The sequence below is a fragment of the Oncorhynchus keta genome, unplaced genomic scaffold (assembly GCF_023373465.1).
Source record: "Oncorhynchus keta strain PuntledgeMale-10-30-2019 unplaced genomic scaffold, Oket_V2 Un_scaffold_13470_pilon_pilon, whole genome shotgun sequence".
NCBI classification, from domain to species: Eukaryota; Metazoa; Chordata; class Actinopteri; order Salmoniformes; family Salmonidae; genus Oncorhynchus; species Oncorhynchus keta.
The window spans coordinates 177501-194334 of record NW_026290773.1 but is presented as its reverse complement, the minus strand read 5'-3'; positions in this window follow the sequence as shown (position 1 = coordinate 194334).

Here is a 16834-nt window from a genome sequence, read left to right as displayed (position 1 = left end):
GGGAGGAAGGAAGGATGGACAGAGAAGGAGGAGAGGACAGTGGGAGGAGGGTGTTTTGTTAGAAGAGTTGAATACGGACAATGGTGATCCATTTACTCATACACATAGGTTTACTGTATTTTGTGTGTGTGTGTGTGTGTGTGTGTGTGTGTGTGTGTGTGTGTGTGTGTGTGTGTGTGTGTGTGTGTGTGTGTGTGTGTGTGTGTGTGTGTGTGTGTGTGTGTGTGTGTGTGTGTGTGTGTGTGTGTGTATGTGTGTTCCTGCGTGTGTGACTGAATGACTTCGAACTAAAGATCCCAACCACCCTCTGACAGTTGGTATTTTCACAGTTTGATTAGTCTGAGACCAGGCCGTTAGAACCACTGTCCTCTGCTTCCCAAATGGCTCCATACACACCTTCACAACATTCACCTTCACAGTAGGCTTTGGAACCTTTCCCCCTGAACAACATTCACCTTCACAGTAGGCGTTGGAACCTTTCCCCCTTCACAACATTCACCTTCACAGTAGGCTTTGGAACCTTTCCCCCTTCACAACATTCACCTTCACAGTAGGCTGTGGAACCTTTCCCCCTTAACAACATTCACCTTCACAGTAGGCTTTGGAACCTTTCCCCTTAACAACATTCACCTTCACAGTAGGCTTTGGAACCTTTCCCTTAACAACATTCACCTTCACAGTAGGATTTGGAACCTTTCCCTTCACAACATTCACCTTCACAGTAGGCTGTGGAACCTTTCCCCCTTAACAACATTCACCTTCACAGTAGGCTTTGGAACCTTTCCCCCTTAACAACATTCACCTTCACAGTAGGCTTTGGAACCTTTCCCCCTTAACAACATTCACCTTCACAGTAGGCTTTGGAACCTTTCCCCCTTAACAACATTCACCTTCACAGTAGGCTTTGGAACCTTTCCCCCTTAACAACATTCACCTTCACAGTAGGCTTTGGAACCTTTCCCCCTTAACAACATTCACCTTCACAGTAGGCGTTGGAACCTTTCCCCCTTAACAACATTCACCTTCACAGTAGGCTTTGGAACCTTTCCCCCTTAACAACATTCACCTTCACAGTAGGCTGTGGAACCTTTCCCTTAACAACATTCACCTTCACAGTAGGCGTTGGAACCTTTCCCCCCTTAACAACATTCACCTTCACAGTAGGCGTTGGAACCTTTCCCCCTTAACAACATTCACCTTCACAGTCACAGTCACAGTCACAGTCCCAGTCCCAGTCACAGTCACAGTCACAGTCCCAGTCACAGTCCCAGTCCCAGTCACAGTCCCAGTCACAGTCACAGTCACAGTCCCAGTCACAGTCACAGTCCCAGTCACAGTCACAGTCCCAGTCACAGTCACAGTCCCAGTCACAGTCACAGTCGTAGTCACATTCCCAGTCACAGTCACAGTCACATTCCCAGTCACAGTCACAGTCCCAGTCACAGTCCCAGTCACAGTCACAGTCCCAGTCGCAGTCACAGTCACAGCCACAGTCACAGTCCCAGTCCCAGTCACAGTCACAGCCCCAGTCCCAGTCCCAGTCCCAGTCCCAGTCGTAGTCACATTCCCAGTCACAGTCACATTCCCAGTCACAGTCACAGTCACATTCCCAGTCACAGTCACAGTCACAGTCACAGTCCCAGTCACAGTCCCAGTCACAGTCCCAGTCACAGTCCCAGTCACATTCCCAGTCACAGTCACATTCCCAGTCACAGTCACAGTCACAGTCCCAGTCCCAGTCACAGTCACATTCCCAGTCACAGTCCCAGTCCCAGTCCCAGTCCCAGTCACAGTCCCAGTCACAGTCACAGTCACATTCCCAGTCACAGTCACAGTCACAGTCACAGTCCCAGTCACAGTCCCAGTCACAGTCCCAGTCACAGTCCCAGTCACATTCCCAGTCACAGTCACATTCCCAGTCACAGTCACAGTCACAGTCCCAGTCCCAGTCACAGTCACATTCCCAGTCACAGTCCCAGTCCCAGTCCCAGTCCCAGTCACAGTCCCAGTCACAGTCCCAGTCCCAGTCACAGTCCCAGTCACAGTCACAGTCACAGTCCCAGCCACAGTCCCAGTCCCAGTCACAGTCCCAGTCCCAGTCCCAGTCCCAGCCACAGTCACAGCCCCAGTCACAGTCCCAGTCCCAGTCCCAGTCACAGTCACATTCCCAGTCACAGCCACAGTCACAGTCCCAGTCCCAGTCCCAGTCACATTCCCAGTCCCAGTCCCAGTCCCAGTCCCAGTCCCAGTCCCAGCCACAGCCACAGTCACAGTCACAGTCACAGTCCCAGTCCCAGTCCCAGTCCCAGTCACAGTCCCAGTCACATTCACAGTCACAGCCACAGTCCCAGTCCCAGTCCCAGTCACAGTCCCAGTCCCAGTCCCAGTCACAGTCACAGTCCCAGTCACAGCCACAGTCCCAGTCCCAGTCCCAGTCCCAGTCACAGTCCCCAGTCACAGTGTAGAGAAAAACAACGTGATCCCGGACGTCCGTCCCATCGAAACACTTTTTCTAAAGGCAACCTTGCAGAATCCGATGTTCTTCCTCAACTGGACTCCAGCAGATTCATCATTGGCGAAAACACTACATCGATTCACAAAGGCAGACTAGTAAACATGGATACTGGTGCCGACAGTCCGACGACAACGCAACCGTTCCTCTTGATCCTTTTCTACATAAACATCTAGTGTACACTACCGCATGAGTGTTCAGTTTAAATGTCACGTTGTGCCCGGTCCTTTCCATAAAGTAACAAAAGAGAGGAGGGTATAATTAGCAGGGGGTATAACTGAGAACCTCCCTGTACCCTACAGAGATAGCAGGGGGTATAACTGAGAACCTCCCTGTACCCGTCAGAGATAGCAGGGAGTATAACTGAGAACCTCCCTGTACCCTACAGAGATAGCAGGGAGTATAACTGAGAACCTCCCTGTACCCGTCAGAGATAGCAGGGGGTATAACTGAGAACCTCCCTGTACCCGTCAGAGATAGCAGGGGGTATAACTGAGAACCTCCCTGTACCCATCAGAGATAGCAGGGAGTATAACTGAGAACCTCCCTGTACCCTACAGAGATAGCAGGGAGTATAACTGAGAACCTCCCTGTACCCTACAGAGATAGCAGGGGGTATAACTGAGAACCTCCCTGTACCCGTCAGAGATAGCAGGGAGTATAACTGAGAACCTCCCTGTACCCTACAGAGATAGCAGGGGTATAACTGAGAACCTCCCTGTACCCTACAGAGATAGCAGGGAGTATAACTGAGAACCTCCCTGTACCCGTCAGAGATAGCAGGGAGTATAACTGAGAACCTCCCTGTACCCGTCAGAGATAGCAGGGGGTATAACTGAGAACCTCCCTGTACCCTACAGAGATAGCAGGGAGTATAACTGAGAACCTCCCTGTACCCGTCAGAGATATCAGGGAGTATAACTGAGAACCTCCCTGTACCCATCAGAGATAGCAGGGAGTATAACTGAGAACCTCCCTGTACCCGTCAGAGATAGCAGGGGGTATAACTGAGAACCTCCTGTACCCTACAGAGATAGCAGGGAGTATAACTGAGAACCTCCCTGTACCCGTCAGAGATAGCAGGGGGTATAACTGAGAACCTCCCTGTACCCTACAGAGATAGCAGGGGTATAACTGAGAACCTCCCTGTACCCTACAGAGATAGCAAGGGGTATAACTGAGAACCTCCCTGTACCCTACAGAGATAGCAGGGAGTATAACTGAGAACCTCCTGTACCCGTCAGAGATATCAGGGAGTATAACTGAGAACCTCCCTGTACCCGTCAGAGATATCAGGGAGTATAACTGAGAACCTTCCTGTACCCGTCAGAGATATCAGGGGAAGACGCCCTGCTGAGGGTAGTAGAGGTGTTGTAGATGCCCTGCTGAGGGTAGTAGAGGTGTTGAAGATGCCCTGCTGAGGTAACAGGGAGTTGATCCTCATTAAAGGGAGAAGCCCTGAATCTTTCAGCCAGCAGAGAGGAGAGACTGGAAGGAGAGCTGTTGACAAACACTGGGTCTCACCTGGGTCTCTGAGGGGACTCCTCAGGGAGGGGACTCCTCAGGAGGGGGCCGATGCTGTCCTGCAGGAGACCTGTGTTCAGGGAGGGGGCCTGTCGGGGAGGGGACTCCTCAGGGAGGGGGACTCCTCAGGGAGGGGGCTCATCGGGGAGGGGACTCCTCAGGGGAGGGGACTCCTCGGGAGGGGGACTCCTCAGGGAGGGGGACTCCTCAGGGAGGGGACCTCGGGAGGGGGACTCCTCGGGAGGGGGACTCCTCGGGAGGGGGACTCCTCAGGGGAGGGACTCCTCAGGGAGGGGGACTCCTCGGGAGGGGGACTCCTCAGGGAGGGGGCTCGTCGGGGAGGGGGACTCCTCAGGGAGGGGGACTCCTCGGGGAGGGGGACTCCTCAGAGAGTGGGGCCCTCGGGGAGGGGGACTCCTCGGGGAGGGGGACTCCTCAGAGAGGGGGCCCTCGAGGGAGGGGGACTCCTCAGGGAGGGGACTCCTCAGAGAGGGGGCACTCGGGGGAGGGGGACTCCTCAGAGAGGGGGACTCCTCAGAGAGGGGACTCCTCAGAGAGGGGACTCCTCAGGGGAGGGGACTCCTCAGGGAGGGGACTCCTCAGAGAGGGGGCCTCCTCAGGGAGGGGGGACTCCTTCTCTCTCTCTACTCCCTCCCTCCCTCCCTCCCTCCCTCCTCCCTCCCTCCCTCCCTCCCTCCCCCTGCGACTATAATAACAGACAATACGTTTTGGAACATCATTACTGAGAGGGCTGGATGCTCGGTCTGGGGTGGGCACAGGCTGTGCTTCACACGGCATATGAGAGAGAGAGAGAGAGAGGGAGAGACAGAGAGACAGAGAGACAGAGCGAGAGAGAGAGAGAGAGAGAGAGAGAGAGAGAGAGAGAGAGAGAGAGGGGGAGAGAGAGAGAGAGAGAGAGAGAGGGAGGGAGGGAGGAAGAGAGAGAGAGAGAGAGAGAGAGAGAGAGAGAGAGAGAGAGAGAGAGAGAGAGAGAGAGAGAGAGAGAGAGAGAGGGGAGGGAGGGAGGGAGGGAGGGAGGGAGGGAGGGAGGGAGGAGAGATATTTCAAGGGTCACATACATGTTTATTCACACTGGGTTGTGGACCACAAAGATAGTATACTACCCATAGGGCTCTACCAATAGTACACCACGGTATACACTGCTCTACCAATAGTACACCACATTACCCATACTACACTGTTCCCTACGTAGGGCTCTACCTATAGTACACCACATTACCCATACTACACTGTTCCCTACGTAGGGCTCTACCTATAGTACACCACATTACCCATACTACACTGTTCCCATACTACGTTCCCTAGGGGCTCTACCTATACCCATACTACACTGTTCCTACACCACATTACCCATACCCATACACTGTTCCCTACGTAGGGCTCTCCTACCTATAGTACACCACATTACCCATACCCATACACTGTTCCCTACGTAGGGCTCTACCTATAGTACACCACATTACCCATACTACACTGTTCCCTACGTAGGGCTCTACCTATAGTACACCACATTACCCATACTACACTGTTCCTTACGTAGGGCTCTACCTATAGTACACCACATTACCCATACTACACTGTTCCTTACGTAGGGATCTACCTATAGTACACCACATTACCCATACTACACCACTGGTGTCCCCAGGGCTCTGTTCTAGGCCCTCTCCTATTCTCGCTATACACCAAGTCACTTGGCTCTGTCATAACCTCACATGGTCTCTCCTATCATTGCTATGCAGACGACACACAATTAATCTTCTCTTTCCCCCTTCTGATGACCAGGTGGCGAATCGCATCTCTGCATGTCTGGCAGACATATCAGTGTGGATGACGGATCACCACCTCAAGCTGAACCTCGGCAAGACGGAGCTGCTCTTCCTCCCGGGAAGGACTGCCCGTTCCATGATCTCGCCATCACGGTTGACAACTCCATTGTGTCCTCCTCCCAGAGCGCTAGGAACCTTGGCGTGATCCTGGACAACACCCTGTCGTTCTCAACTAACATCAAGGCGGTGGCCCGTTCCTGTAGGTTCATGCTCTACAACATCCGCAGAGTACGACCCTGCCTCACACAGGAAGCGGCGCAGGTCCTAATCCAGGCACTTGTCATCTCCCGTCTGGACTACTGCAACTCGCTGTTGGCTGGGCTCCCTGCCTGCGCCATTAAACCCCTACAACTCATCCAGAACGCCGCAGCCCGTCTGGTGTTCAACCTTCCCAAGTTCTCTCACGTCACCCCGCTCCTCCGCTCTCTCCACTGGCTTCCAGTTGAAGCTCGCATCTGCTACAAGACAATGGTGCTTGCCTACGGAGCTGTGAGGGGAACGGCACCTCAGTACCTCCAGGCTCTGATCAGGCCCTACACCCAAACAAGGACACTGCGTTCATCCACCTCTGGCCTGCTCGCCTCCCTACCACTGAGGAAGTACAGTTCCCGCTCAGCCCAGTCAAAACTGTTCGCTGCTCTGGCCCCCAATGGTGGAACAAACTCCCTCACGACGCCAGGACAGCGGAGTCAATCACCACCTTCCGGAGACACCTGAAACCCCACCTCTTTAAGGAATACCTAGGATAGGATAAGTAATCCTTCTCACCCCCCTTTAAGATTTAGATGCACTATTGTAAAGTGACTATTCTACTGGATGTCATAAGGTGAATGCACCAATTTGTAAGTCGCTCTGGATAAGAGCGTCTGCTGAATGACTTAAATGTAAATGTAACTACACTGTTCCCTACGTAGGGCTCTACCTATAGTACACCACATTACCCATACTACACTGTTCCCTACGTAGGGCTCTACCTATAGTACACCACATTACCCATACTACACTGTTCCCTACGTAGGGCTCTACCTATAGTACACCACATTACCCATACTACACTGTTCCCTACGTAGGGCTCTACCAATAGTACACCACATTACCCATACTACACTGTTCCCTACGTAGGGCTCTACCTATAGTACACCACATTACCCATACTACACTGTTCCCTATGTAGGGCCTCTACCTATAGTACACCACATTACCCATACTACACTGTTCCCTACGTAGGGCTCTACCTATAGTACACCACATTACCCATACTACACTGTTCCCTACGTAGGGCCTCTACCTATAGTACACCACATTACCCATACTACACTGTTCCCTATGTAGGGCTCTACCTATAGTACACCACATTACCCATACTACACTGTTCCCTACGTAGGGCTCTACCAATAGTACACCACATTACCCATACTACACTGTTCCCTACGTAGGGCTCTACCTATAGTACACCACATTACCCATACTACACTGTTCCCTACGTAGGGCTCTACCTATAGTACACCACATTACCCATACTACACTGTTCCCTACGTAGGGCTCTACCTATAGTACACCACATTACCCATACTACACTGTTCCCTACGTAGGGCTCTACCAATAGTACACCACATTACCCATACTACACTGTTCCCTACGTAGGGCTCTACCAATAGTACACCACATTACCCATACTACACTGTTCACTACGTAGGGCTCTACCTATAGTACACCACATTACCCATACTACACTGTTCCCTACGTAGGGCTCTACCTATAGTACACCACATTACCCATACTACACTGTTCCCTACGTAGGGCTCTACCAATAGTACACCACATTACCCATACTACACTGTTCCCTACGTAGGGCTCTACCTATAGTACACCACATTACCCATACTACACTGTTCCCTACGTAGGGCTCTACCTATAGTACACCACATTACCCATACTACACTGTTCCTTACGTAGGGCTCTACCTATAGTACACCACATTACCCATACTACACTGTTCCTTACGTAGGGATCTACCTATAGTACACCACATTACCCATACTACACCACTGGTGTCCCCCAGGGCTCTGTTCTAGGCCCTCTCCTATTCTCGCTATACACCAAGTCACTTGGCTCTGTCATAACCTCACATGGTCTCTCCTATCATTGCTATGCAGACGACACACAATTAATCTTCTCCTTTCCCCCTTCTGATGACCAGGTGGCGAATCGCATCTCTGCATGTCTGGCAGACATATCAGTGTGGATGACGGATCACCACCTCAAGCTGAACCTCGGCAAGACGGAGCTGCTCTTCCTCCCGGGAAGGACTGCCCGTTCCATGATCTCGCCATCACGGTTGACAACTCCATTGTGTCCTCCTCCCAGAGCGCTAGGAACCTTGGCGTGATCCTGGACAACACCCTGTCGTTCTCAACTAACATCAAGGCGGTGGCCCGTTCCTGTAGGTTCATGCTCTACAACATCCGCAGAGTACGACCCTGCCTCACACAGGAAGCGGCGCAGGTCCTAATCCAGGCACTTGTCATCTCCCGTCTGGACTACTGCAACTCGCTGTTGGCTGGGCTCCTGCCTGCGCCATTAAACCCCTACAACTCATCCAGAACGCCGCAGCCCGTCTGGTGTTCAACCTTCCCAAGTTCTCTCACGTCACCCCGCTCCTCCGCTCTCTCCACTGGCTTCCAGTTGAAGCTCGCATCTGCTACAAGACAATGGTGCTTGCCTACGGAGCTGTGAGGGGAACGGCACCTCAGTACCTCCAGGCTCTGATCAGGCCCTACACCCAAACAAGGACACTGCGTTCATCCACCTCTGGCCTGCTCGCCTCCCTACCACTGAGGAAGTACAGTTCCCGCTCAGCCCAGTCAAAACTGTTCGCTGCTCTGGCCCCCAATGGTGGAACAAACTCCCTCACGACGCCAGGACAGCGGAGTCAATCACCACCTTCCGGAGACACCTGAAACCCCACCTCTTTAAGGAATACCTAGGATAGGATAAGTAATCCTTCTCACCCCCCTTTAAGATTTAGATGCACTATTGTAAAGTGACTATTCTACTGGATGTCATAAGGTGAATGCACCAATTTGTAAGTCGCTCTGGATAAGAGCGTCTGCTGAATGACTTAAATGTAAATGTAACTACACTGTTCCCTACGTAGGGCTCTACCTATAGTACACCACATTACCCATACTACACTGTTCCCTACGTAGGGCTCTACCTATAGTACACCACATTACCCATACTACACTGTTCCCTACGTAGGGCTCTACCTATAGTACACCACATTACCCATACTACACTGTTCCCTACGTAGGGCTCTACCAATAGTACACCACATTACCCATACTACACTGTTCCCTACGTAGGGCTCTACCTATAGTACCTATAGTACACCACATTACCCATACTACACTGTTCCCTATGTAGGGCTCTACCTATAGTACACCACATTACCCATACTACACTGTTCCCTACGTAGGGCTCTACCTATAGTACACCACATTACCCATACTACACTGTTCCCTACGTAGGGCTCTACCTATAGTACACCACATTACCCATACTACACTGTTCCCTATGTAGGGCTCTACCTATAGTACACCACATTACCCATACTACACTGTTCCCTACGTAGGGCTCTACCAATAGTACACCACATTACCCATACTACACTGTTCCCTACGTAGGGCTCTACCTATAGTACACCACATTACCCATACTACACTGTTCCCTACGTAGGGCTCTACCTATAGTACACCACATTACCCATACTACACTGTTCCCTACGTAGGGCTCTACCTATAGTACACCACATTACCCATACTACACTGTTCCCTACGTAGGGCTCTACCAATAGTACACCACATTACCCATACTACACTGTTCCCTACGTAGGGCTCTACTTTAAGATTTAGATGCAATAGTACACCACATTACCCATACTACACTGTTCACTACGTAGGGCTCTACCTATAGTACACCACATTACCCATACTACACTGTTCCCTACGTAGGGCTCTACCTATAGTACACCACATTACCCATACTACACTGTTCCCTACGGGGCTCTACCTATAGTACACCACATTACCCATACTACACTGTTCCCTACGTAGGGCTCTACCTATAGTACACCACATTACCCATACTACACTGTTCCCTACGTAGGGCTCTACCTATAGTACACCACATTACCCATACTACACTGTTCCTTACGTAGGGCTCTACCTATAGTACACCACATTACCCATACTACACTGTTCCTTACGTAGGGATCTACCTATAGTACACCACATTACCCATACTACACCACTGGTGTCCCCAGGGCTCTGTTCTAGGCCCTCTCCTATTCTCGCTATACACCAAGTCACTTGGCTCTGTCATAACCTCACATGGTCTCTCCTATCATTGCTATGCAGACGACACACAATTAATCTTCTCCTTTCCCCCTTCTGATGACCAGGTGGCGAATCGCATCTCTGCATGTCTGGCAGACATATCAGTGTGGATGACGGATCACCACCTCAAGCTGAACCTCGGCAAGACGGAGCTGCTCTTCCTCCCGGGAAGGACTGCCCGTTCCATGATCTCGCCATCACGGTTGACAACTCCATTGTGTCCTCCTCCCAGAGCGCTAGGAACCTTGGCGTGATCCTGGACAACACCCTGTCGTTCTCAACTAACATCAAGGCGGTGGCCCGTTCCTGTAGGTTCATGCTCTACAACATCCGCAGAGTACGACCCTGCCTCACACAGGAAGCGGCGCAGGTCCTAATCCAGGCACTTGTCATCTCCCGTCTGGACTACTGCAACTCGCTGTTGGCTGGGCTCCTGCCTGCGCCATTAAACCCCTACAACTCATCCAGAACGCCGCAGCCCGTCTGGTGTTCAACCTTCCCAAGTTCTCTCACGTCACCCCGCTCCTCCGCTCTCTCCACTGGCTTCCAGTTGAAGCTCGCATCTGCTACAAGACAATGGTGCTTGCCTACGGAGCTGTGAGGGGAACGGCACCTCAGTACCTCCAGGCTCTGATCAGGCCCTACACCCAAACAAGGACACTGTGTTCATCCACCTCTGGCCTGCTCGCCTCCCTACCACTGAGGAAGTACAGTTCCCGCTCAGCCCAGTCAAAACTGTTCGCTGCTCTGGCCCCCAATGGTGGAACAAACTCCCTCACGACGCCAGGACAGCGGAGTCAATCACCACCTTCCGGAGACACCTGAAACCCCACCTCTTTAAGGAATACCTAGGATAGGATAAGTAATCCTTCTCACCCCCCTTTAAGATTTAGATGCACTATTGTAAAGTGACTATTCTACTGGATGTCATAAGGTGAATGCACCAATTTGTAAGTCGCTCTGGATAAGAGCGTCTGCTAAATGACTTAAATGTAAATGTAACTACACTGTTCCCTACGTAGGGCTCTACCTATAGTACACCACATTACCCATACTACACTGTTCCCTACGTAGGGCTCTACCTATAGTACACCACATTACCCATACTACACTGTTCCCTACGTAGGGCTCTACCTATAGTACACCACATTACCCATACTGTTCACTGTTCCCTACGTAGGGCTCTACCAATAGTACACCACATTACCCATACTACACTGTTCCCTACGTAGGGCTCTACCTATAGTACACCACATTACCCATACTACACTGTTCCCTATGTAGGGCTCTACCTATAGTACACCACATTACCCATACTACACTGTTCCCCATACTACGTAGGGCTCTACCTATAGTACACCACATTACCCATACTACACTGTTCCCTACGTAGGGCTCTACCTATAGTACACCACATTACCCATACTACACTGTTCCCTACGTAGGGCTCTACCTATAGTACACCACATTACCCATACTACACTGTTCCCTACGTAGGGCTACTACCTATAGTACTTACCCATACTAGTTCCCTACGTAGGGCTCTACCTATAGTACCACATTACCCATACTACACTGTTCCCTACGTAGGGCTCTACCTATAGTACCTTACCCATACTACACTGTTCCCTACGTAGGGCTCCATAGTACACCACATTACCCATACTACACTGTTCCCTACGTAGGGCTCTACCTATAGTACACCACATTACCCATACTACACTGTTCCCTACGTAGGGCTCTACCTATAGTACACCACATTACCCATACTACACTGTTCCCTACGTAGGGCTCTACCTATAGTACACCACATTACCCATACTACACTGTTCCCTACGTAGGGCTCTACCTATAGTACACCACATTACCCATACTACACTGTTCCCTACGTAGGGCTCTACCTATAGTACACCACATTACCCATACTACACCACTGGTGTCCCCCAGGGCTCTGTTCTAGGCCCTCTCCTATTCTCGCTATACACCAAGTCACTTGGCTCTGTCATAACCTCACATGGTCTCTCCTATCATTGCTATGCAGACGACACACAATTAATCTTCTCCTTTCCCCTTCTGATGACCAGGTGGCGAATCGCATCTCTGCATGTCTGGCAGACATATCAGTGTGGATGACGGATCACCACCTCAAGCTGAACCACATGGTACTAACTCGGCAAGACGGAGCTGCTCTTCCTCCCGGGGAAGGACTGCCCGTTCCATGATCTCGCCATCACGGTTGACAACTCCATTGTGTCCTCCTCCCAGAGCGCTAGGAACCTTGGCGTGATCCTGGACAACACCCTGTCGTTCTCAACTAACATCAAGGCGGTGGCCCGTTCCTGTAGGTTCATGCTCTACAACATCCGCAGAGTACGACCCTGCCTCACACAGGAAGCGGCGCAGGTCCTAATCCAGGCACTTGTCATCTCCCGTCTGGACTACTGCAACTCGCTGTTGGCTGGGCTCCCTGCCTGCGCCATTAAACCCCTACAACTCATCCAGAACGCCGCAGCCCGTCTGGTGTTCAACCTTCCCAAGTTCTCTCACGTCACCCCGCTCCTCCGCTCTCTCCACTGGCTTCCAGTTGAAGCTCGCATCTGCTACAAGACAATGGTGCTTGCCTACGGAGCTGTGAGGGGAACGGCACCTCAGTACCTCCAGGCTCTGATCAGGCCCTACACCCAAACAAGGACACTGCGTTCATCCACCTCTGGCCTGCTCGCCTCCCTACCACTGAGGAAGTACAGTTCCCGCTCAGCCCAGTCAAAACTGTTCGCTGCTCTGGCCCCCAATGGTGGAACAAACTCCCTCACGACGCCAGGACAGCGGAGTCAATCACCACCTTCCGGAGACACCTGAAACCCCACCTCTTTAAGGAATACCTAGGATAGGGTAAGTAATCCTTCTCACCCCCTAAAAGATTTAGATGCACTATTGTAAAGTGACTATTCTACTGGATGTCATAAGGTGAATGCACCAATTTGTAAGTCGCTCTGGATAAGAGCGTCTGCTAAATGACTTAAATGTAAATGTAACTACACTGTTCCCTACGTAGGGCTCTACCTATAGTACACCACATTACCCATACTACACTGTTCCCTACGTAGGGCTCTACCTATAGTACACCACATTACCCATACTACACTGTTCCCTACGTAGGGCTCTACCTATAGTACACCACATTACCCATACTACACTGTTCCCTACGTAGGGCTCTACCTATAGTACACCACATTACCCATACTACACTGTTCCCTACGTAGGGCTCTACCTATAGTACACCACATTACCCATACTACACTGTTCCCTACGTAGGTAGGGCTCTACCTATAGTACACCACATTACCCATACTACACTGTTCCCTACGTAGGGCTCTACCTATAGTACACCACATTACCCATACTACACTGTTCCCTACGTAGGGCTCTACCTATAGTACACCACATTACCCATACTACACTGTTCCCTATGTAGGGCTCTACCTATAGTACACCACATTACCCATACTACACTGTTCCCTACGTAGGGCTCTACCTATAGTACACCACATTACCCATACTACACTGTTCCCTACGTAGGGCTCTACCTATAGTACACCACATTACCCATACTACACTGTTCCCTACGTAGGGCTCTACCTATAGTACACCACATTACCCATACTACACTGTTCCCTACGTAGGGCTCTACCTATAGTACACCACATTACCCATACTACACTGTTCCCTACGTAGGGCTCTACCTATAGTACACCACATTACCCATACTACACTGTTCCCTACGTAGGGCTCTACCTATAGTACACCACATTACCCATACTACACTGTTCCCAATGTAGGGCTCTACCTATAGTACACCACATTACCCATACTACACTGTTCCCTACGTAGGGCTCTACCTATAGTACACCACATTACCCATACTACACTGTTCCCTACGTAGGGCTCTACCTATAGTACACCACATTACCCATACTACACTGTTCCCTACGTAGGGCTCTACCTATAGTACACCACATTACCCATACTACACTGTTCCCTACGTAGGGCTCTACCTATAGTACACCACATTACCCATACTACACTGTTCCCTACGTAGGGCTCTACCTATAGTACACCACATTACCCATACTACACTGTTCCCTACGTAGGGCTCTACCTATAGTACACCACATTACCCATACTACACCACTGGTGTCCCCGTAGGGCTCTGTTCTAGGCCCTCTCCTATTCTCGCATTACCCAAGTCACTACACTGTTCCTCACGTATGGTCTCTCCTACCTATAGACACCACATTACCTTCTACACTGTTCCCCTTCTGATGACCAGGTGCGAATCGCATCCTGCATAGACACCAGTGTGGATTCACCACATGAACTCGGCAAGACACTGTTCCCTCCCGGGAGGGCTCTACCTATGATCTCACCACATTGACATACTCCATTGTGTCCTCCTCCCAGAGCGCTAGGAACCTTGGCGTGATCCTGGACAACACCACATTACCCTCAACTAACATCACTGTGGCCCGTTCCTGTAGGTTCATGCTCTACCACATTACCCATACTACACTGTTCACACAGGAAGCGGCGCAGGTCTACCTATAGCACTTGTCATCTCCCCCATACTGCACTGCTGTCCCTACTGGGCTCCCTGCCTGCGCCATTAAACCACATTAACCATCCAGACTGTTCCCCGTCTGGTGTTCAACCTTCCCAAGTTCTCTCACATTACCCATACTCACTGTCTCTCCACTGGCTTCCAGTAGTACACCACATTACCCATACAAGACCATGGTGCTTGCCTATAGCTGTGAGGGCTCTACCTACCTCCAGGCTCTGATCACCCTACCCATACAAGGGCACTGCGTTCATCCACCTCTGGCCTGGCCTCCCTACCACTGAGGAGTACACCACATTACCCAGTCAAAACTGTTCCTGCTCTGGGCCCCACCTGGTGGAACAAACACCTCATTACGCCAGGACAGCGGAGTTCCCACCTTCCGGAGACACCTGAAACCCACCTCTTTAGGAATACCTAGGTAGGGTAAGTAATCCTTCTCACCCCCCTAAAAGGTATTTAGATGCACTATTGTAAAGTGACTATTCTACTGGATGTCATAAGGTGAATGCACCACATTACCCATACTACACTGTTCCCTACTGGATAAGAGCGTCTGCTAAATGACTTAAATGTAAATGTAACTACACTGTTCCCTACGTAGGGCTCTACCTATAGTACACCACATTACCCATACTACACTGTTCCCTACACCCATACTACACTGTTACCCATACTACACTGTTCCCTAGGGCTTACCCATACTACACTGTTCCCTATAGTACACCACATTACCCATACTACACTGTTCCCTATGTAGGGCTCTACCTATAGTACACCACATTACCCATACTACACTGTTCCCTACGTAGGGCTCCTACCTATAGTACACCACATTACCCATACTACACTGTTCCCTATGTAGGGCTCTACCTATAGTACACCCCTACATTACCCATACTACACTGTTCCCTACGTAGGGCTCTACCTATAGTACACCACATTACCCATACTACACTGTTCCCTACGTAGGGCTCTACCTATAGTACACCACATTACCCATACTACACTGTTCCCTACGGCCTAGGGCTCTACCTATAGTACACCACATTACCCATACTACACTGTTCCCTACGTAGGGCTCTACCTATAGTACACCACATTACCCATACTACACTGTTCCCTACGTAGGGCTCTTACCCATAGTTCCCTACACCACGGTACCCACATACACTGTTCCCTACGTAGGGCTCTACCTATAGTACACTACCCATAGGCCTTTGGTCAAATGTTGGTCACTACCCATAGTACACTACCCATAGTACACCACCCCATAGTACACTACCCATAGGCCTTTGGTCAAATGTTGGTCACTACCCATAGTACACTACCCATAGTGCACTACCCCTATAGTACACTACCCATAGGGCTCTGGTCAAATGTAGGTCATTACCCATAGTACACTACCCATAGTGCACTACCCATAGTGCCCATACTACCCATAGTACACTACCCATTGGGCTCTGGTCAAATGCAGTGTACTGTGTAGGCAGTAGTATGATGTAGTGTACTATGTAGGAGTAGTATGATGTAGTGCACTATGTAGTCACACCACATTACCATACTACACTGTTCCCTACCTCACCTATAGTAGTAGTATGATGTAGTGTACTATGTAGGAGTAGTATGATGTAGTGCACTATGTAGGAGTAGTATGATGTAGTGTACTATGTAGGAGTAGTATGATGTAGTGTACTATGTAGGAGTAGTATGATGTAGTGTACTATGTAGGAGTAGTATGATGTAGTGCACTATGTAGGAGTAGTATGATGTAGTGCACTATGTAGGGAGTAGTATGATGTAGTGTACTATGTAGGGAGTAGTATGATGTAGTGTACTATGTAGGGAGTAGTATGATGTAGTGTACTATGTAGGGAGTAGTATGATGTAGTGTACTATGTAGGGAGTAGTATGATGTAGTGTACTATGTAGGGAG